We start from the raw sequence: 22,466 nt of genomic DNA, 5'->3' as shown, positions 1-22,466 counted from the left end.
AAAATGATAAAGCTGGCCACTTGTTGATCTGCGAACCCATTCCTTTACAGATAACGCCTCAGGAATATCAAATCCGTATTCAACTGGGATTTTTTGTTGTGGATATATTTCAACAAATTGTACAGTGGATTAACAACTACAACAGTGTTATGATTGGCTTAACTCAAGTGTAGTGTAGTTCTACAGCAGAGGAGACAGAAGAGAGAAACTAGAGAAGATATGCTGAGGGAGTGATTTGTGTGTCCCTGACAACAGTCTAATTTATAGGTCACCAGAGAGTGCTAGACTTGCACGCCCAGTAGACCATGGCTTCATATTTCCATTAGAAATCCTCAGATCCCATCCAGGTCCCATACTAGGTATGAATTTCAGACACATCCATCTGGCCTGGTCCACTGAGGCCTGCTGAAACTCCAGGAGGCAGGGCAGACCCCCGTCTCTGTCTCAGAGCACAGGGGCTGGTGGTGGAGGGAAACCAAAGAGGGCTCTCTCTCCCTTCCATGTCCCAGAAGCAGGGGATGTACCTGCTGGCACAGGCTCTAGTTCCCCCTCAGATAATTAAAAGTGAGTTGTAAATCAGTGTGTAAGCAGTAATCACACAAGCCCCTATCAACTCCCCCACAATGACCGTAAATCTCCAGGAAAACAAAGTCCATGCCCTAACAAAGACCCTGCAACTTTATCTGATCTGAGGATGGATATGTGTTTCATGAAAACCACCTCTCCACTCCCATGTTGAAATAATATAGCTCTAATATCCTGAGTCTCGGTTTAATGTTAAAATCGATTTAATTTCAACAGCTAGAGGAGCAGTGAGAGGTTAGTGATGACTTCATACTTGCTCTTTTTCAGAAAACCTTGTACGCTGCACTGCTTTGGTGTCACATACAATCTGTTATTTATTCCTCTTTGTACATCTTACATTTGACCTGGGTCAACAATGTACTGCCTACGTTTATATTAATCAAATACCTGATTTAGTGGAGGCTTTTGATCAAGCAGAAAAAGGTTGCATAAAGCCCATAAGATGAATGGAATAAAAGCTGAGCACCACCACCCAGCCTAACAAGCAGCATGTTGGGAGGATGGGGTGGGTGTTTCAGGTGGGGGAGGAGGTGATGCAGCACATCAATGACTGTATTGATTTGCAAAAATGTATATTTGCAAAAGTGTGAGACATGAAAATAACTTATTGATCTGCTTAGAAAACTTGATTATTAAAATAGGGACAGAGAGGGAATTGACAGGCTGGATAATGATTCTGAAAGGGCCCATGTGAACAAATAGGGCACTGAGAAAAGGTTCTGTTAATGAAACCCATCAGGAGTAACACACAATACAGAAGCCATTTTTAACAAACCATACCTTGCTGTGTCTTCATTGCCTTATATAGAGCTTTGTGATTTCCACTTGTTCAGACACTCATCTACACACTTAGAAAAAAGGGTTCCAAAGGGGTTCTTCAGGTTTCCCCATAGGAGAACCCTTTTAGTTCAAGTTAGAACCCTTTTTGGTTACAGGTAGAATACTTTTGAGTTTCATGCAAAACCCTCTATGGAACCAAAATTAGTTCTACCTTGAACCAAAAAGGGTTCTTCAAAGGGTTCCCCTATGGGGACAGCCGAAGAACCCTTTTAGTTTCTAGATTTTTGGCCAAGGTTAAATAAATCCTTCTCTGATGGCAGACAGTCAAAAGACATCATTCCAGACCATATCATCATATTAGAACCACTGAATAAGTTAACTTGTATATACTCTCTGATTCAACCATACCCTGAGCACCCCTGTTGCTCAGGCAGAGTCAAGGACAATGACCCTAAAGGTGGGGATGCTGCTTGCCTTTGGCACTGGGTGGTCAGCTATAAAACACAAATCTGGAAGAGGTGATTCCCTTATCTGGAAGAGGTGATTCCCTCATCTGTGCTGCTGTATAGAGGGGAGGAGATTAGAGGGATCACAGTTGTGCAATTAGGGTTTAAATTAGGGATATAGCCAGATTAGAAAGGATATCTGGAGAGTGCGGTAGCTAAGTTAATGGAAATCAAGAGGATCCCCATTAACTACAGAACACATTTCTTATCATTCAGTCAACAATTACCATTAATATGAAACACTTTTCCTAATTCACAAGGTGTTGTGAACCTGCAATGCTATTCAATTGTATGAGCTACAAAATGCCCAAAGGACAACAACTAAATCAGGTAGGCAAACAAAAGCGAGTGGTGACAGAAGAATTGCTGTGTTGGCCAAGGCATGTGAAGATATCAAGCATCAAAGACCACAGTTTACTTAACCATTTACTTATCCACCGGATCACAGGTCATTACTGAGATGACCTGCTAATCAGTGCACAAAGGGCATAAGGATCCTCTTTATGTGTTTTTGTGTGTGTGCGTGTGAATATGTATGCTTGTGTCTGTCTGTGAAAAGCCCGACTGTAATCAATAAGGTTGTAAGCTGTGTGTTTAAATCACTTTGCCCTCTGTTCTTCGGTAAACATCCATGTGAATGACAAAGACGGCTATAGTTTTATAGTCCGTGTTTTCTCGGCCCCGATTCTAAACAATAATGACTTTTTAATGTGGACCTGTGATTACATTGTCATGGTGAAATATGGGGGCCCTTGACTGCTTAGGAAATGAAGGGGCCAACATGAATTACTACAACAGCATAGATTACACCAGTGAGCCAGGTGAGGCAATCTTCATAAATTCTAATCTAATCTTAACAGACCTGGCAGACTCAGCCAGCGGCAAGAGACTTCATGCTGTGGGGAGATGGAGCGACAGGAGGACAACACTCCGGATGTTGCAGGCCGCTGCAGGAGCTGTCAGGACAGTGGTTGTAACATGCTGAGGATCACTTTAACCAACTGATCAGAAACACCTGATGCCTTTTCATGACTGTTAAAGGAGAGCGAGGAAGTTGAGGAAGTGGGTGAATGTTAAGTGGGCATCTAATTTAAAACAAATTGTTTGTACTTCGCCAGGACAGGTGTCCAGTTCTCTTTATTCCCTCACGTCGGCATGACACTGAGGCGTCAGTGAGGTCACAAATCAGAGCGGAGCCTCCCAGCGTGGTACAGAGAGGAGAGGTGAGGAGAGGTGGTGTATGTCACAGATCTGTCAGGTGTCCTGCAATCCTAGTTTATTCTCTGCCATGGACCACAAGTGATCACAGTTTGATGGTTCAAACCCTAGTCTCCTCACAGGACATTTGTTATTCATGTCACAAAGCTGTCACCCAGGATTCAGGGCCTGTGGGAGGCTAAAACCATGATAGCACACATCCTATTAGCAGAATGTTGATCTCCTCACAGTTCCTACCAGACCTTCTATACCAGCAATACTCTCCACCTCCCAGTACAAATTACGTGCCAAAGCCCCACAGCACATCTCCAGTGTGAGGGAAATACTAAGCTCACATACTGTACAAATCACACCGGTTATGGTTGGGTGCTGCTGCTAATCGAATATGAAAATCTAAATGTGCATCTTTTCCCCCCAAGAAGATACATACATTATATATTAACCTTTGCATAGCTGATGCATCATACATTAACCTTTGCACAGCTGACAAGTCATTATGTATGCTTGTTAAGTTAGACGGATGCATCGAGGTTGGAGGTGGATTCACCACAAGTCCATTTCTGCCCCAACCTTTCCACCTAGCAATAATAAGACAATTCTCTTCTTCCTTAAAAGGTGCTTTTCAGAGAGTCTGACTTAGGACTGGACACATAGGAAGCGTGAAATATTGGGGGATTTTTGAGTAGCGTCGTCAGTGGCCCACAGTCTGAGTAAGGTCAGTATTTTGGCGCCCTCTCACCCCAGGACAGTGACACGGTAGAAGGTCAGAGCCCCTGGGCGTCCCCTCCTGCTGTGTCGTGCTGGCTGAGGAATTAAATCCCTGCACCAACCAACCACCCAGCTTTCATGCTCCGACTCATCCATTGCTCTGCCCAAGCAAGCAAATACATTAGCATTTCATTCGCACTGCACAGATGGGTCCTGCTCTACACACAGAGAAATCATGCAGCAAAAGAGATTAAAGAATGTAGAAACACAGGAGTGTGTATGTGTGTATGTGCGTGTGTGTGAGTGAGTGCGTACACGCCAATGTGTGAGTATATTTAAATGAGCATACTACATGCAAAGAAATCATAGACACAGAAAAACTTGAACTTCCTAGTATCATGCAAATCAGAAAATGTGATCATATTCCTTTCCATCCATTTGGGAGTGAATCAGAAGGAAACATTTTCTGATTAGAGCTCCTGAATAGAAATGTATCCCTGTTGAATCCCTAAATCTCATGAGCAACAATTATCCATCATATCCTCTGTCTGATTGAAAGTGGCCCTCTCATTAAAAATCAATGGGAGATATCATTTTTTCTAATGAATTATCTCATAGATGTGTAAAGTGTAAGGCCTCCAAACAGCTTATGAAAACGACTTTATCACAGACGGTTGGTACAGTAATGAGGTTTACGCTGATCTCACCGGTGCCTTCTCTGTGAATTGATACTGGGGGATAAAGCTTGGTTATTACAGTGGTAATGTATCTGGGAAGAAGGTAATGTTTTGCAAATATATTGGTAATTTGAAGAGTGTTATTGGGCTGGAAATGACATCCAGTCTGGCTTGAGGAAACCAAATGAAAAAGTAAATGTGAGTCTTTGATTTCATCCTAATGCTTTCTTCGTTCCCTGATAATGTTACTCATCATAGAGTATAGCACATTATTGAAACTGAACGAATCTTATTTCATCCTCTAAATGACCACAGTTGCCAAAGTCAGTGGAAGGTAAGAGTCAGTGGAAGGTAAGAGTCAGTGAAAGGTAAGAGTCAGTGGAAGGTAAGAGTCAGTGGAAGGTAAGATTCGGTGGAAGGTAAGAGTCAGTGGAAGGTAAGAGTCAGTGGAAGGTAAGAGTCGGTGGAAGGTAAGAGTCGGTGGAAGGTAAGAGTTAGTGGAAGGTAAGATTTAGTGGAAGGTAAGATTTGGTGGAAGGTAAGATTCGATGGAAGGTAAGAGTCAGTGGAAGGTAAGATTCGGTGGAAGGTAAGAGTCAGTGGAAGGTAAGAGTCGGTGGAAGGTAAGAGTCAGTGGAAGGTAAGAGTCGGTGGAAGGTAAGAGTCAGTGGAAGGTAAGAGTCAGTGGAAGGTAAGAGTCGGTGGAAGGTAAGAGTCAGTGGAAGGTAAGAGTCAGTGGAAGGTAAGAGTCGGTGGAAGGTAAGATTCGGTGGAAGGTAAGATTCGGTGGAAGGTAAGATTCGATGGAAGGTAAGAGTCAGTGGAAGGTAAGATTCGGTGGAAGGTAAGAGTCAGTGGAAGGTAAGAGTCAGTGGAAGGTAAGAGTCCATGGAAGGTAAGAGTTAGTGGAAGGTAAGAGTCGGTGGAAGGTAAGAGTCAGTGGAAGGTAAGAGTCAGTGGAAGGTAAGAGTCAGTGGAAGGTAAGAGTCGGTGGAAGGTAAGATTCGGTGGAAGGTAAGATTCGGTGGAAGGTAAGATTCGGTGGAAGGTAAGAGTTAGTGGAAGGTAAGATCCGGTGGAAGGTAAGATTCGATGGAAGGTAAGAGTCAGTGGAAGGTAAGATTCGGTGGAAGGTAAGAGTCAGTGGAAGGTAAGAGTCGGTGGAAGGTAAGAGTCAGTGGAAGGTAAGAGTCGGTGGAAGGTAAGAGTCAGTGGAAGGTAAGAGTCAGTGGAAGGTAAGAGTCAGTGGAAGCTAAGAGTCAGTGGAAGGTAAGAGTCAGTGGAAGGTAAGAGTCAGTGGAAGGTAAGATTCGGTGGAAGGTAAGATTCGGTGGAAGGTAAGATTCGGTGGAAGGTAAGATTCGGTGGAAGGTAAGATTCGATGGAAGGTAAGAGTCAGTGGAAGGTAAGAGTCGGTGGAAGGTAAGAGTCAGTGGAAGGTAAGAGTCAGTGGAAGGTAAGAGTCAGTGGAAGGTAAGAGTCAGTGGAAGGTAAGAGTCAGTGGAAGGTAAGAGTCAGTGGAAGGTAAGAGTCAGTGGAAGGTAAGAGTCGGTGGAAGGTAAGAGTCGGTGGAAGGTAAGATTCGGTGGAAGGTAAGAGTTAGTGGAAGGTAAGATTTAGTGGAAGGTAAGATTTGGTGGAAGGTAAGATTCGATGGAAGGTAAGAGTCAGTGGAAGGTAAGATTCGGTGGAAGGTAAGAGTCAGTGGAAGGTGAGAGTCGGTGGAAGGTAAGAGTCAGTGGAAGGTAAGAGTCAGTGGAAGGTAAGAGTCGGTGGAAGGTAAGATTCGGTGGAAGGTAAGATTCGGTTGAAGGTAAGATTCGGTGGAAGGTAAGAGTTAGTGGAAGGTAAGATTCGGTGGAAGGTAAGAGTCGGTGGAAGGTAAGATTCGATGGAAGGTAAGAGTCAGTGGAAGGTAAGATTCGGTGGAAGGTAAGAGTCAGTGGAAGGTAAGAGTCAGTGGAAGGTAAGAGTCGGTGGAAGGTAAGAGTTAGTGGAAGGTAAGAGTCGGTGGAAGGTAAGAGTCAGTGGAAGGTAAGAGTCAGTGGAAAGTAAGAGTCGGTGGAAGGTAAGATTCGGTGGAAGGTAAGATTCGGTGGAAGGTAAGATTCGGTGGAAGGTAAGAGTTAGTGGAAGGTAAGATCCGGTGGAAGGTAAGATTCGATGGAAGGTAAGAGTCAGTGGAAGGTAAGATTCGGTGGAAGGTAAGAGTCGGTGGAAGGTAAGAGTCAGTGGAAGGTAAGAGTCGGTGGAAGCTAAGAGTCAGTGGAAGGTAAGAGTCAGTGGAAGGTAAGAGTCAGTGGAAGGTAAGATTCGGTGGAAGGTAAGATTCGGTGGAAGGTAAGATTCGGTGGAAGGTAAGATTCGGTGGAAGGTAAGATTCGATGGAAGGTAAGAGTCAGTGGAAGGTAAGATTCGGTGGAAGGTAAGAGTCAGTGGAAGGTAAGAGTCGGTGGAAGGTAAGAGTCGGTGGAAGGTAAGAGTCGGTGGAAGGTAAGATTCGGTGGAAGGTAAGATTCGGTGGAAGGTAAGATTCGATGGAAGGTAAGAGTCTGTGGAAAGTAAGATTCGGTGGAAGGTAAGAGTCAGTGGAAGGTAAGAGTCAGTGGAAGGTAAGAGTCGGTGGAAGGTAAGAGTTAGTGGAAGGTAAGAGTCGGTGGAAGGTAAGAGTCAGTGGAAGGTAAGAGTCAGTGGAAGGTAAGAGTCAGTGGAAGGTAAGAGTCGGTGGAAGGTAAGATTCGGTGGAAGGTAAGATTCGGTGGAAGGTAAGATTCGGTGGAAGGTAAGAGTTAGTGGAAGGTAAGATCCGGTGGAAGGTAAGATTCGATGGAAGGTAAGAGTCAGTGGAAGGTAAGATTCGGTGGAAGGTAAGAGTCAGTGGAAGGTAAGAGTCGGTGGAAGGTAAGAGTCAGTGGAAGGTAAGAGTCGGTGGAAGGTAAGAGTCAGTGGAAGGTAAGAGTCAGTGGAAGGTAAGAGTCAGTGGAAGCTAAGAGTCAGTGGAAGGTAAGAGTCAGTGGAAGGTAAGAGTCAGTGGAAGGTAAGATTCGGTGGAAGGTAAGATTCGGTGGAAGGTAAGATTCGATGGAAGGTAAGAGTCCGTGGAAAGTAAGATTCGGTGGAAGGTAAGAGTCAGTGGAAGGTAAGAGTCGGTGGAAGGTAAGAGTCAGTGGAAGGTAAGAGTCAGTGGATGGTAAGAGTCTGTGGAAGGTAAGAGTCAGTGGAGGGAGTCGGTGGAAGGTAAGAGTCAGTGGAAGGTAAGATTCGGTGGAAGGTAAGATTCGGTGGAAGGTAAGAGTCAGTGGAAGGTAAGAGTCGGTGGAAGGTAAGAGTCAGTGGAAGGTAAGAGTCGGTGGAAGGTAAGAGTCAGTGGAAGGTAAGAGTCAGTGGAAGGTAAGAGTCAGTGGAAGCTAAGAGTCAGTGGAAGGTAAGAGTCAGTGGAAGGTAAGAGTCAGTGGAATGTAAGATTCGGTGGAAGGTAAGATTCGGTGGAAGGTAAGATTCGGTGGAAGGTAAGATTCGGTGGAAGGTAAGATTCGATGGAAGGTAAGAGTCAGTGGAAGGTAAGATTCGGTGGAAGGTAAGAGTCAGTGGAAGGTAAGAGTCAGTGAAAGGTAAGAGTCAGTGGAAGGTAAGAGTCAGTGGAAGGTAAGATTCGGTGGAAGGTAAGAGTCAGTGGAAGGTAAGAGTCAGTGGAAGGTAAGAGTCGGTGGAAGGTAAGATTCGGTGGAAGGTAAGAGTTAGTGGAAGGTAAGATTTAGTGGAAGGTAAGATTTGGTGGAAGGTAAGATTCGATGGAAGGTAAGAGTCAGTGGAAGGTAAGATTCGGTGGAAGGTAAGAGTCAGTGGAAGGTAAGAGTCGGTGGAAGGTAAGAGTCAGTGGAAGGTAAGAGTCGGTGGAAGGTAAGAGTCAGTGGAAGGTAAGAGTCAGTGGAAGGTAAGAGTCGGTGGAAGGTAAGAGTCAGTGGAAGGTAAGAGTCAGTGGAAGGTAAGAGTCGGTGGAAGGTAAGATTCGGTGGAAGGTAAGATTCGGTTGAAGGTAAGATTCGGTGGAAGGTAAGAGTTAGTGGAAGGTAAGATTCGGTGGAAGGTAAGATTCGGTGGAAGGTAAGATTCGATGGAAGGTAAGAGTCAGTGGAAGGTAAGATTCGGTGGAAGGTAAGAGTCAGTGGAAGGTAAGAGTCAGTGGAAGGTAAGAGTCGGTGAAAGGTAAGAGTTAGTGGAAGGTAAGAGTCGGTGGAAGGTAAGAGTCAGTGGAAGGTAAGAGTCAGTGGAAGGTAAGAGTCGGTGGAAGGTAAGATTCGGTGGAAGGTAAGATTCGGTGGAAGGTAAGATTCGGTGGAAGGTAAGAGTTAGTGGAAGGTAAGATCCGGTGGAAGGTAAGATTCGATGGAAGGTAAGAGTCAGTGGAAGGTAAGATTCGGTGGAAGGTAAGAGTCAGTGGAAGGTAAGAGTCGGTGGAAGGTAAGAGTCAGTGGAAGGTAAGAGTCGGTGGAAGGTAAGAGTCAGTGGAAGGTAAGAGTCAGTGGAAGGTAAGAGTCAGTGGAAGGTAAGAGTCAGTGGAAGGTAAGAGTCAGTGGAAGGTAAGAGTCAGTGGAAGGTAAGATTCGGTGGAAGGTAAGATTCGGTGGAAGGTAAGATTCGGTGGAAGGTAAGATTCGGTGGAAGGTAAGATTCGATGGAAGGTAAGAGTCAGTGGAAGGTAAGATTCGGTGGAAGGTAAGAGTCAGTGGAAGGTAAGAGTCGGTGGAAGGTAAGAGTCAGTGGAAGGTAAGAGTCGGTGGAAGGTAAGATTCGGTGGAAGGTAAGATTCGGTGGAAGGTAAGATTCGATGGAAGGTAAGAGTCCGTGGAAAGTAAGATTCGGTGGAAGGTAAGAGTCAGTGGAAGGTAAGAGTCAGTGGAAGGTAAGAGTCGGTGGAAGGTAAGAGTTAGTGGAAGGTAAGAGTCGGTGGAAGGTAAGAGTCAGTGGAAGGTAAGAGTCAGTGGAAGGTAAGAGTCAGTGGAAGGTAAGAGTCGGTGGAAGGTAAGATTCGGTGGAAGGTAAGATTCGGTGGAAGGTAAGATTCGGTGGAAGGTAAGAGTTAGTGGAAGGTAAGATCCGGTGGAAGGTACGATTCGATGGAAGGTAAGAGTCAGTGGAAGGTAAGATTCGGTGGAAGGTAAGAGTCAGTGGAAGGTAAGAGTCGGTGGAAGGTAAGAGTCAGTGGAAGGTAAGAGTCGGTGGAAGGTAAGAGTCAGTGGAAGGTAAGAGTCAGTGGAAGGTAAGAGTCAGTGGAAGCTAAGAGTCAGTGGAAGGTAAGAGTCAGTGGAAGGTAAGAGTCAGTGGAAGGTAAGATTCGGTGGAAGGTAAGATTCGGTGGAAGGTAAGATTCGATGGAAGGTAAGAGTCCGTGGAAAGTAAGATTCGGTGGAAGGTAAGAGTCAGTGGAAGGTAAGAGTCGGTGGAAGGTAAGAGTCAGTGGAAGGTAAGAGTCAGTGGATGGTAAGAGTCTGTGGAAGGTAAGAGTCAGTGGAGGGTAAGAGTCGGTGGAAGGTAAGAGTCAGTGGAAGGTAAGATTCGGTGGAAGGTAAGATTCGGTGGAAGGTAAGAGTCAGTGGAAGGTAAGAGTCAGTGGAAGGTAAGACCAAAATAGCAAACAGAGGGGGCCAACATTAGGATATGGAACAAACAGACCCACCAAAAGAAAAGAGAAGGATAAAAAGAAGCTATCCCCTAGTTGTTCATTTTCCACAGTTGTTACTTTTAGCTTTTTTTCCTCTACCATTATCCTCTAACAACCTCTACCACATGGTCTTACTGTATTGTAATCTCTCTCTCCTTCTCTGTGATACCTGTCAATCAATGTCAGTCCACACAATGAATTAGTGATGGGGCAATGGCTGCTTCCTCTACATCTTATCTCCTATGTATTATTGACCTGATGCGCTGTGTGTGTGTGTGTGTGTGTGTGTGCGCGTGCATGTGCATGCATAGGTGTGTCTACGTCAGGAACTAGATGATGTCATTCTTTCCAGCTGCACAACCTGCTGCACCTTGGGAGCAGACACACGACTTGTCTTCTCTTTCCGGGACAGTGCCCTAGTGTAAGGAGCGTCCTTTTGTCACTTGGCCCAGGCTCTGCTGATCTACTGGTAATGGTTCATTGGCCTGAATATTCTAGCATACAGTAGGTATTCCAGTGTCAACTCACATCACATGCACCAATAGTGATGAGTGCTCTGTGTGTGTGTGTGTGTGTGTGTGTGTGTGTGTGTGTGTGTGTGTGTGTGTGTGTGTGTGTGTGTGTGTGTGTGTGTGTGTGTGTGTGTGTGTGTGTGTGTGTGTGTGTGTGTGTGTGTGTGTGTGTGTGTGTGTGTATCGAGTGGTTGGGGGCAGTCAGGGCAGATGGAGGCTGTATTAAGAATGCAGAGCAGGGTAGTAAGATGTTTCTGTCTATAATGCCTCCCTTGAAAACAAAACTCAAACACCAGCACTCAGACAGGAGTGGCTTCTCTATGACTGATTTGCATTTATAATTCCTGACTGACCCAAACTACTATGAAAGGATAAAGCTTTACCCTTGACACAAACACAGCATGTTTATGTTCTCTGTATGGGTACAGGGGGCAGCGTACACCCCATCTCTAGAAAGCCACTTATACCATAGCATTGTTGAATACTCATTTGTGATTGGCAGGAAGGGCATTTTAGAATAGACATAACAACTAAATAACAGGACTGGAAAAAGACGCAATAACATGACCTACACATGCAGACGCAAATAACATGACCTACACATGCAGACACAATAATATGACCTACACATGCAGACGCAATAACATGACCTACACATGCAGACGCAATAACATGACCTACACATGCAGACGCAATAATATGACCTACACATGCAGACGCAATAACATGACCTACACATGCAGACACAATAATATGACCTACACATGCAGACACAATAATATGACCTACACATGCAGACGCAATAACATGACCTACACATGCAGACGCAATAACATGACCTACACATGCAGACGCAATAATATGACCTACACATGCAGACACAATAACATGACCTACACATGCAGACGCAATAACATGACCTACACATGCAGACGCAATAACATGACCTACACATGCAGACACAATAATATGACCTACACATGCAGACGCAATAACATGACCTACACATGCAGACGCAATAACATGACCTACACATGCAGACGCAATAATATGACCTACACATGCAGACGCAATAACATGACCTACACATGCAGACGCAATAACATGACCTACACATGCAGACGCAATAACATGACCTACACATGCAGACGCAATAACATGACCTACACATGCAGACGCAATAATATGACCTACACATGCAGACGCAAGTAACATGACCTACACATGCAGACGCAAGTAACATGACCTACACATGCAGACGCAATAATATGACCTACACATGCAGATGCAATAATATGACCTACACATGCAGACGCAATAATATGACCTACACATGCAGACGCAATAATATGACCTACACATGCAGACGCAATAATATGACCTACACATGCAGACGCAATAATATGACCTACACATGCAGACGCAAATAATATGACCTACACATGCAGACGCAATAATATGACCTACACATGCAGACGCAATAATATGACCTACACATGCAGACGCAATAATATGACCTACACATGCAGACGCAATAATATGACCTACACATGCAGACGCAATAATATGACCTACACATGCAGACGCAATAATATGACCTACACATGCAGACGCAAATAACATGACCTACACATGCAGACGCAAATAATATGACCTACACATGCAGACACAAATAACATGACCTACACATGCAGACGCAATAATATGACCTACACATGCAGACGCAATAATATGACCTACACATGCAGACGCAATAATATGACCTACACATGCAGACGCAATAACATGACCTACACATGCAGACGCAATAATATGACCTACACATGCAGACGCAATAATATGACCTACACATGCAGACGCAATAATATGACCTACACATGCAGACGCAATAACATGACCTACACATGCAGACGCAATAATATGACCTACACATGCAGACGCAATAATATGACCTACACATGCAGACGCAATAATATGACCTACACATGCAGACGCAATAATATGACCTACACATGCAGACGCAATAATATGACCTACACATGCAGACGCAATAATATGACCTACACATGCAGACGCAATAATATGACCTACACATGCAGACGCAATAACATGACCTACACATGCAGACGCAATAATATGACCTACACATGCAGACGCAATAACATGACCTACACATGCAGACGCAATAATATGACCTACACATGCAGACGCAATAACATGACCTACACATGCAGACGCAATAATATGACCTACACATGCAGACGCAAATAACATGACCTACACATGCAGACGCAATAACATGACCTACACATGCAGACGCAATAACATGACCTACACATGCAGACGCAATAACATGACCTACACATGCAGACGCAATAACATGACCTACACATGCAGACGCAATAACATGACCTACACATGCAGACGCAATAACATGACCTACACATGCAGACGCAACAATATGACCTACACATGCAGACGCAAATAATATGACCTACACATGCAGACGCAAATAACATGACCTACACATGCAGACGCAAATAATATGACCTACACATGCAGACGCAATAATATGACCTACACATGCAGACGCAATAATATGACCTACACATGCAGACGCAAATAATATGACCTACACATGCAGACGCAATAACATGACCGACACATGCAGCCGCAAATAACATGACCTACACATGCAGACGCAATAATATGACCTACACATGCAGACGCAAATACTGGAAGGAAAGGTGGCCAAAGGAGGAATTGGCTTTGGGGATGACCAGTGAAATATACCTGCTGGAGTGTGTGCTATGGGTGGGTGCTGCTATGCTGCCTCGTCCATTATTTCCAAGGTAGTGTACAGAACATTGTCCTTCATCCCTTACATACAACGGTCCCAGAAAATGGAAAAATGCTGATATCATCAGCCTTACATGAAAATCTCACAACGACAAATGAGGAGGAAAGGGGAAAGGTAACAGTAGAGTATCTGCCAATACCATCCCTGGCTGGTTTTGTGTGGTGTAAAGATTGTAAGTTCCCTGAAAGGCACCTTGTCTCTCTCTGTGCCACTGGGCCCTACATGCTGGCATGGCACTTTCTGGCTCTGCCATTCAAGAGCTGTGACAAGGACAGAGAGAGCAGAGCTGTTCTGTAGCAGCGCCTGGCTGCCTCAGCCTGATAAAGACACATAATTACACCCAGTCATTTATCTCCGGCGACAAATCCCATCTCCACCTGATGACATTAGCCACATTCAGTGACCAAACTCCCCCCTACACCCAGACTTCCTAGTTCAATTTCAGATAACATTGTCTCACACATTCCATTCAGCAGTTTCCTTAAAAGTCTATTTATCTGAATGAACCTGCACAAATTCAGCCTGATGATAATGACCTGGTGTCATCAGTGGGATGACAGATGGCTCAGGGAAACGCAGCAGAGATCAAGAGGAGAACTAGGTTGTCTACTCTGTGAGTGACATCATTTCCTTCCTGCTGCCGCCCCATCCCCACCAATACCACCACCACCATCAACACTGATGTCCTCTCACTCCTTGTGTGTCATCTTTAATTTATTTCTGGCCTAGCCTGCTGGTTTGGGAAAGACAAAGAAACAAAAGAGGACAAAGATTTGGAATAAAACCCAGCAAAGGCATGCTGCAATGTAACATCTAGAATACTGAAGTATGGATTAAAGCAGATTGTCAGTGAGGTAGTTTTAGGCATGATGTTGGTCTCCACAGTATAAATTACAGAACCTGTTTAGCGAAACAGGTCTCTCCTTAGTTCAAATGGCCGCCTGCTGTTAGTCGGTAGTGTAACAGTAATGAGAGCCCACCATAAGTCAACTCTGAATAATTGAGCGAGGCTAATTCAGTATTGATCCAGGCCTGGAGGAAGTAGCATGGACTTTACACACCACCAAATCAAATCAACGTTTATTGGTCGATTACACAGATTTGCAGACGTTATAGCAGGTGCGAAATGCTTATGTTACTGGATCCAACAGTGCAGTAAAATGTCTCGCAAATACAATACTAATACACAAATAATCAAAAATCCAAACAAGAAAAGACAGAACAAGTCCATTTAACAATCCAGAGTAGATGTGTCAGTTGGAGCATTAACAGAGTAGATGTGTCAGTTGGAGCATTAACAGAGTAGATGTGTTCGTGGGAGCATTAACAGAGTAGATGTGTTGGTGGGAGCATTAACAGAGTAGATGTGTTAGTGGGAGCATTAACAGAGTAGATGTGTTGATGGAAGCATTAACAGAGTAGATGTGTTGATGGAAGCATTAACAGAGTAGATGTGTTCGTGGGAGCATTAACAGAGTAGATGTGTTGGTGGGAGCATTAACAGAGTAGATGTGTTAGTGGGAGCATTAACAGAGTAGATGTGTTGATGGAAGCATTAACAGAGTAGATGTGTTCGTGGGAGCATTAACAGAGTAGATGTGTTGGTGGGAGCATTAACAGAGTAGATGTGTTAGTGGGAGCATTAACAGAGTAGATGTGTTGGTGGGAGCATTAACAGAGTAGATGTGTTAGTGGGAGCATTAACAGAGTAGATGTGTTAGTGGGAGCATTAACAGAGTAGATGTGTTCGTGGGAGCATTAACAGAGTAGATGTGTCAGTGGGAGCATTAACAGAGTAGATGTGTTCGTGGGAGCATTAACAGAGTAGATGTGTTAGTGGGAGCATTAACAGAGTAGATGTGTTGATGGAAGCATTAACAGAGTAGATGGGTTAGTGGGAGCATTAACAGAGTAGATGTGTTAGTGGGAGCATTAACAGAGTAGATGTGTTAGTGGGAGCATTAACAGAGTAGATGTGTTAGTGGGAGCATTAACAGAGTAGATGTGTTAGTGGGAGCATTAACAGAGTAGATGTGTTCGTGGGAGCATTAACAGAGTAGATGTGTCAGTGGGAGCATTAACAGAGTAGATGTGTTCGTGGGAGCATTAACAGAGTAGATGTGTTAGTGGGAGCATTAACAGAGTAGATGTGTTGATGGAAGCATTAACAGAGTAGATGTGTTAGTGGGAGCATTAACAGAGTAGATGTGTCAGTGGGAGCATTAACAGAGTAGATGTGTTCGTGGGAGCATTAACAGAGTAGATGTGTCAGTGGGAGCATTAACAGAGTAGATGTGTTAGTGGGAGCATTAACAGAGTAGATGTGTTGATGGAAGCATTAACAGAGTAGATGGGTTAGTGGGAGCATTAACAGAGTAGATGTGTTGATGGAAGCATTAACAGAGTAGATGTGTTAGTGGGAGCATTAACAGAGTAGATGTGTTAGTGGGAGCATTAACAGAGTAGATGTGTTAGTGGGAGCATTAACAGAGTAGATGTGTTAGTGGGAGCATTAACAGAGTAGATGTGTTAGTGGGAGCATTAACAGAGTAGATGTGTTAGTGGGAGCATTAACAGAGTAGATGTGTTAGTGGGAGCATTAACAGAGTAGATGTGTTAGTGGGAGCATTAACAGAGTAGATGTGTTGGTGGGAGCATTAACAGAGTAGATGTGTTAGTGGGAGCATTAACAGAGTAGATGTGTCAGTGGGAGCATTAACAGAGTAGATGTGTTAGTGGGAGCATTAACAGAGTAGATGTGTACGTGGGAGCATTAACAGTGTAGATGTGTCAGTGGGAGCATTAACAGAGTAGATGTGTTAGTGGGAGCATTAACAGAGTAGATGTGTACGTGGGAGCATTAACAGTGTAGATGTGTCAGTGGGAGCATTAACAGAGTAGATGTGTTAGTGGGAGCATTAACAGAGTAGATGTGTCAGTGGGAGCATTAACAGAGTAGATGGGTTAGTGGGAGCATTAACAGAGTAGATGTGTCAGTGGGAGCATTAACAGAGTAGATGGGTTAGTGGGAGCATTAACAGAGTAGATGGGTTAGTGGGAGCATTAACAGAGTAGATGGGTTAGTGGGAGCATTAACAGAGTAGATGTGTTAGTGGGAGCATTAACAGAGTAGATGTGTCAGTGGGAGCATTAACAGAGTAGATGTGTTAGTGGGAGCATTAACATAGTAGATGTGTTAGTGGGAGCATTAACAGAGTAGATGTGTTAGTGGGAGCATTAACAGAGTAGATGGGTTAGTGGGAGCATTAACAGAGTAGATGAGGTAATAATGTCACAGCTTGAACTATTCTGATATGAACTATTCTATTGAATTATTGAACTATTCTATTCTGATATGAACTATTCTATAAAACTATTGGACTATTCTATTCTGATATGAACCATGAACAATCAGATTCCCTTCAATTCCCTAAATGTCCAGTGGCATGTCACTCCCCAGGGACATTATAGGGGTCTTCAGGGAGGCATTGAGGAGAGCCAAGATATATGCTTTGCCATGCAGACCTCTGTTGCTCTCTAAATGTCATGGAAGTAGATGAAAAACTGTAAACCTGCAGAGACACAGCTAATTCTCCTAGCTCTGTAAATCAGTCTGAGAGGTTGTTATATTGCAGGGATGCTCAGCTGCTGCAGTCCTTGAGAGCAGCTGTCTCTGCTACTGCTTTCCATGGTTACATTTCAATCAGCAGTAGATTTAAGTCTCGCCTCAGAAGTACTACTTTTATCAAATCAACAGTAGCTGTACAACCCTGTAATACAGATCCACATAACATAACTGCTTTGTGTAGTTTCAGTATGGAACTGCATGACAATCTATCTTAAATTGCCTTTAGTATTCCTAGATCTTTAAAGAACCTATCATACTGTAGGAATTAGGTTTTTCTCCTCCAAACATTTACTTAAAGCCCATATCTAATATACTTTCCATGCTCAAGATTCAGAAAGGGATTACTGTAGAAGAGATACGTTATAGAAATGACAGGTACTCGGATCAAATTTCAAACACATACAAACGTGTCAGACTGCCAGACTCTCATCTCACTGGTCTGGTATGGAACTGTATGTGTATAGATCAATGGCAACCGTCACAGTTTCTCTGGAGTTGATTTACATGTGATATGTTTTGACACTGATAGAGATGTACAGTGGGTTCATAGGATGTCAACCAAACAAGCATTAAAGGAGAAGCAATTACAGTAAACCCAGTGGATCTGGATCTGGGAAACTCACAGCGTAGTTAGTGTTAGACTTTATGAAGTTGAGCTCTCTTAATCAGTTGAACCAGGGGGCATCACCAACTGAGAGGAACAGGATGTTAGTCTGATACCATGAATTATGCATCAAAGATGGCCTCATGCTTCTCACTTCAATCACAGGAATTTGCTCAAGGATCAGCACAGCCTGTGCACCTCGAGACTCTGTGCATGTTTGTGTGTGTGTGTGTGTGTATGTGTGTGTGCTTGCGTAAGTGCGTAAGTGTGCTTGTGTGCGTGTGTCTAAACACAGCTATTCGTTGCCATCTCAATTATGCATGGCTGTGGATTAGTTATTATTTTCGGTGTTTCTATTCTTCATTAACCAACACACATACAAGTCCCAATGGATGTTAGCATTTTTTGTTAATTCTACAGAACTACACATTTCTAGATCTTGCCACAACACTGAGTGAATTACAGCCAAGCCACAAGTCATTGTTAAAGTATATTCATCTCCTGTTCCCTCAGGCAACTGGCACAGTGCAGCAGAGGGGTGGGGTTGTTATACAGTTGTAAAGAGACACAGAGCAGCTGTAAATGGTAGCAGTTCACCTGCGGGGTACAAAGTTGGAAGATATAACAGGCACTGCAGGGAAAACATGGGGAAGCTCTCCTCATTCTCATTCTACTACTGACAGTACTCTATATCACTACAATTGGCCCCTTCTTTAACTCACGTTTAAACCCTCCAAACTTACACTGCAGTAGCCCACACAGACACTCACTTGCAGGCATGCATGCAATCTCTCACACATACACACACAATCTCTCTCTCTCTCTCACACACACACACAATCTCTCTCTCTCTCTCTCTCTCTCTCTCTCTCTCTCTCACACACACACACACACACACGCACACGCACACGCACACGCACACACACACACACACACACACACACACACACACACACACACACACACACACACACACACACACACACACACACACACACACACATTTTAGCTGCATGACTGCCTAACAGAACTGTAGGCTACAGTGGTGGATGAATGAGAGTGAGAAAGCAGAATCTGCTATCTAAATGTAGATAATATACTGTAGGTAGATAGTAGTGCTGCATTTGGTAGATAACTGAAGGTAGAGGTGATAGCTTTTGCTAGATTAACTGAAGGTAGAGGTGATAGTAGTGCTAGATTAACTGAAGGTAGAGGTGGATGGTAGTGCTAGATTAACTGAAGGTAGAGGTGATAGTAGTGCTAGATTAACTGAAGGTAGAGGTGGATGGTAGTGCTAGATTAACTGAAGGTAGAGGTGATAGTAGTGCTAGATTAACTGAAGGTAGAGGTGATAGTAGTGCTAGATTAATTGAAGGTAGAGGTGATAGTAGTGCTAGATTAACTGAAGGTAGAGGTGGATGGTAGTGCTAGATTAACTGAAGGTAGAGGTGATAGTAGTGCTAGATTAACTGAAGGTAGAGGTGGATGGTAGTGCTAGATTAACTGAAGGTAGAGGTGGATGGTAGTGCTAGATTAACTGAAGGTAGAGGTGATAGTAGTGCTAGATGAACTGAAGGTAGAGGTGATAGTAGTGCTAGATTAACTGAAGGTAGAGGTGGATAGTAGTGCTAGATGAACTGAAGGTAGAGGTGATAGTAGTGCTAGATTAACTGAAGGTAGAGGTGATAGTAGTGCTAGATTAACTGAAGGTAGAGGTGGATGGTAGTGCTAGATTAACTGAAGGTAGAGGTGATAGTAGTGCTAGATGAACTGAAGGTAGAGGTGATAGTAGTGCTAGATTAACTGAAGGTAGAGGTGATAGTAGTGCTAGATGAACTGAAGGTAGAGGTGATAGTAGTGCTAGATTAACTGAAGGTAGAGGTGATAGTAGTGCTAGATTAACTGAAGGTAGAGGTGATAGTAGTGCTAGATTAACTGAAGGTAAAGGTGATAGTAGTGGTAGATTATGTCACGCCCTGGTCGAAGTATTTTGTGTTTATCTTTATTTATTTGGTCAGGCCAGGGTCATGGGTTTTTATATGTGGTGTGTATGTATTGGGATTGTAGCTAGTGGGGTGTTCTGGTTAAGTCTATGGCTGTCTGAAGTGGTTCTCAATTAGAGGCAGGTGTTTATCATTGTCTCTGATTGGGAACCATATTTAGGCAGCCATATTCTTTGAGATTGTCGTGGGTGATTGTCCTTAGTGTCTTTGATCCTTGTTCTGTGTGTATGTGCACCAGTATTAGGCTGTTTCGGTTTTCATTACGTTTATTGTTTTGTAGGTTTTGTATTTAGATTCGTGTTACGTTTGTTCATTAAACATGGATCGCAATCTACACGCTGCATTTTGGTCCGACTCTCCTTCACACCTAGAAAACCGTTACAGATTAACTGAAGGTAGAGGTGATAGTAGTGCTAGATTAATTGAAGGTAGAGGTGATAGTAGTGCTAGATTAACTGAAGGTAGAGATGGATGGTACTGCTAGATTAACTGAAGGTAGAGGTGGATGGTAGTGCTAGATTAACTGAAGGTAGAGGTGATAGTAGTGCTAGATTAACTGAAGGTAGAGGTGGATGGTAGTGCTAGATTAACTGAAGGTAGAGGTGGATAGTAGTGCTAGATTAACTGAAGGTAGAGGTGGATGGTAGTGCTAGATTACCTGAAGGTAGAGGTGGATGGTAGTGCTAGATTAACTGAAGGTAGAGATGGATGGTACTGCTAGATTAACTGAAGGTAGAGGTGGATGGTAGTGCTAGATTAACTGAAGGTAGAGATGGATGGTACTGCTAGATTAACTGAAGGTAGAGGTGGATGGTAGTGCTAGATGACCTGAATGTAGAGGTGATAGTAGTGCTAGATGAACTGAAGGTAGAGGTGATAGTAGTGCTAGATTAACTGAAGGTAGAGGTGATAGTAGTGCTAGATTAACTGAAGGTAGAGGTGATAGTAGTGCTAGATTAACTGAAGGTAGAGGTGGATGGTAGTGCTAGATTAACTGAAGGTAGAGGTGGATGGTAGTGCTAGATTAACTGAAGGTAGAGGTGGATGGTAGTGCTAGATTAACTGAAGGTAGAGGTGGATGGTAGTGCTAGATTAACTGAAGGTAGAGATGGATGGTACTGCTAGATTAACTGAAGGTAGAGGTGGATGGTAGTGCTAGATTAACTGAAGGTAGAGGTGATAGTAGTGCTAGTTAACTGAAGGTAGAGGTGGATGGTAACTGAAGGTAGTGCTAGATTAACTGAAGGTAGAGGTGGATGGTAGTGCTAGATTAACTGAAGGTAGAGATGGATGGTACTGCTAGATTAACTGAAGGTAGAGGTGGATGGTAGTGCTAGATTAACTGAAGGTAGAGGTGATAGTAGTGCTAGATGAACTGAAGGTAGAGGTGGATGGTAGTGCTAAATTAACTGAAGGTAGAGGTGGATGGTAGTGCTAGATTAACTGAAGGTAGAGGTGATAGTAGTGCTAGATTAACTGAAGGTAGAGGTGGATGGTAGTGCTAGATTAACTGAAGGTAGAGGTGGATGGTACTGCTAGATTAACTGAAGGTAGAGGTGGATGGTAGTGCTAGATTAACTGAAGGTAGAGGTGATAGTAGTACTAGATTAACTGAAGGTAGAGGTGATAGTAGTGCTAGATTAACTGAAGGTAGAGGTGGATGGTAGTGCTAGATGAACTGAAGGTAGAGGTGGATGGTAGTGCTAGATTAACTGAAGGTAGAGGTGGATGGTAGTGCTAGATTAACTGAAGGTAGAGGTGGATGGTAGTGCTAGATTAACTGAAGGTAGAGATGGATGGTACTGCTAGATTAACTGAAGGTAGAGGTGGATGGTAGTGCTAGATTAACTGAAGGTAGAGGTGATAGTAGTGCTAGATGAACTGAAGGTAGAGGTGATAGTAGTGCTAGATTAACTGAAGGTAGAGGTGATAGTAGTGCTAGATTAACTGAAGGTAGAGGTGGATGGTAGTGCTAGATTAACTGAAGGTAGAGGTGGATGGTAGTGCTAGATTAACTGAAGGTAGAGGTGGATGGTAGTGCTTGATGAACTGAAGGTAGAGGTGATAGTAGTGCTAGATGAACTGAAGGTAGAGGTGATAGTAGTGCTAGATGAACTGAAGGTAGAGGTGATAGTAGTGCTAGATTAACTGAAGGTAGAGGTGATAGTAGTGCTAGATTAACTGAAGGTAGAGGTGATAGTAGTGCTAGATTAACTGAAGGTAGAGGTGGATGGTAGTGCTAGATTAACTGAAGGTAGAGGTGGATGGTAGTGCTAGATTAACTGAAGGTAGAGGTGGATGGTAGTGCTAGATTAACTGAAGGTAGAGATGGATGGTACTGCTAGATTAACTGAAGGTAGAGGTGGATGGTAGTGCTAGATTAACTGAAGGTAGAGGTGATAGTAGTGCTAGATTAACTGAAGGTAGAGGTGGATGGTAGTGCTAGATTAACTGAAGGTAGAGATGGATGGTACTGCTAGATTAATTGAAGGTAGAGGTGGATGGTAGTGCTAGATTAACTGAAGGTAGAGGTGATAGTAGTGCTAGATGAACTGAAGGTAGAGGTGATAGTAGTGCTAGATTAACTGAAGGTAGAGGTGATAGTAGTGCTAGATTAACTGAAGGTAGAGGTGGATGGTAGTGCTAGATTAACTGAAGGTAGAGGTGGATGGTAGTGCTAGATTAACTGAAGGTAGAGGTGGATGGTAGTGCTAGATTAACTG

Source organism: Oncorhynchus keta, chromosome 29, assembly GCF_023373465.1.
Source record: "Oncorhynchus keta strain PuntledgeMale-10-30-2019 chromosome 29, Oket_V2, whole genome shotgun sequence".
NCBI lineage: Eukaryota > Metazoa > Chordata > Actinopteri > Salmoniformes > Salmonidae > Oncorhynchus > Oncorhynchus keta.
This window is presented reverse-complemented; position numbering follows the sequence as displayed.